The sequence below is a fragment of the Stomoxys calcitrans genome, chromosome 3, assembly GCF_963082655.1.
Source record: "Stomoxys calcitrans chromosome 3, idStoCalc2.1, whole genome shotgun sequence".
In the NCBI taxonomy this organism is placed as follows: domain Eukaryota; kingdom Metazoa; phylum Arthropoda; class Insecta; order Diptera; family Muscidae; genus Stomoxys; species Stomoxys calcitrans.
Window position 1 is genome coordinate 9,855,850 of NC_081554.1, and position 1,749 is coordinate 9,857,598.

Consider the following 1,749-nt stretch of genomic DNA (forward strand, 5'->3'; position numbering starts at 1 on the left):
GATATAGCTGTCATAAAAACCGATCTTGGGTGTTGACTTCTTGAATCTCTAGAGGGCACAATTCTCGTCCGATTTGACTGAAATTTTGCACGTAGTGTTTCGGTGTCACTTCTAACAGCTGAGCTAAGTATGATTCAAATTGGTTCATAATCTGGTATACCTGTCATATAAGCCGATATTAGATCTTGACTTCTTGAGCCTCTAGAGGGCGCAATTCTCATTCGATTTGGCTGAAATTTAGCATGACGTGTTTTGTTATGACTTCCAATAACTGTGCTAAGTATGGCGCAAATCGGTATATAACCTGTTTTAGCTGCCATATAAACCGATCTGGGATCTTGACTTCTTGAGCCTCCAGAGGGCGCAATTCTCATCCGATTTGCATGAGGCCTCTCACATGACTTTCAACATACGTTTCTAATATGGTCTGAATCGATCAATAGCTTGATGCAGCTCCCATATAAACCTATCTCCCGATTTTGCTTCTTGAGCCCCTACAAGGCGCAATTCTTATCCGAATGAACTGATATATTACACAATGACTTCTACAATATTCAGCATTCATTTATGGTCCGAATCGGACTATAATTTGTTTGTTGTCCATTAGCAGGTTAAGTTCAAAGATAGGCTTAATCGGACTATATCTTGATATAGTCCCCATATAGACCGATTCGCTGATTTAAGGTCTTAGGCCAATAAAAGCCACATTTATTATGCAAGTTTGCTGAAATTTTGCCACATTTATTATACGATTTTGCTGAAATTTGGGACAGTGAGTTATGTCAGGCCCTTCGACATCCTTGTTCAATATGGCCCAGATCGGTTCAGATTTGGGTATAGCTGCCATATAGACCGATCCTCCGATTTAGGGTCTTAGACCTATAAAATCCACATGTATTATCCGATTTTGCTGAAATTTGGAACAGTGAGTTGTGTTAGACCCTTCGACATCCTTCGTCAATTTGGCCCAGATCGGTCCAGATTTGGATATAGCTGCCATATAGACCGATCCTCCGATTTAGGGTCTTAGACCTATAAAAGCCACATTTATTATACGATTTTGCTGAAATTTGGGACAGTGAGTTATGTTAGGCCCGTCGACATCCTTGTTCAATTTGGCCCAGATCGGTTCAGATTTGGGTATAGCTGCCATATAGACCGATCTCTCGATTTAAGGTTTAGGGGCCATAAAAGGCGCATTTATTGGGCGATTTCGCTGTAGTTTGCGACAGTGGGTTGTGTTGGGCCCTTTGACATCGCTCTTCAATTTGGCCCAGATCGGTCCAGATTTGGCTATAGCTGTCACATAGACCAATCTCTCGATTTAAAGTCTTGGCCCCATAAAAGGCGCTTTTTTAAGTCGATTTCGAAATTTGACACAGTGACTTATGTTAAGCTTTTCGACATCCGTGTCGTTCAGATCGGTCTATATTTGTATATATGTACCAAAAGGACCAATATTTTGTTCTACAAAACTTAACAATGTACTAATTAAACCACTCAATGTCCGTGCCAAATATGGTCCAAATCATATTTGGATGTAGCTGCTATGGGGGCATAAGGTATGTAATTTTTCACCGGATTATGACGAAAGGTGCTTTACATATATGTATATAGCCAAGGTAGTGGGTATCCAAAGTTCGGCCCGGCCGAACTTGACGCCTTTTCACTTGTTCTTGTTAACTAACATTTCCTATTTTTCTCTAATCATAATAAATATCGGCAATTGATAAAATTGTTTGTTATGGT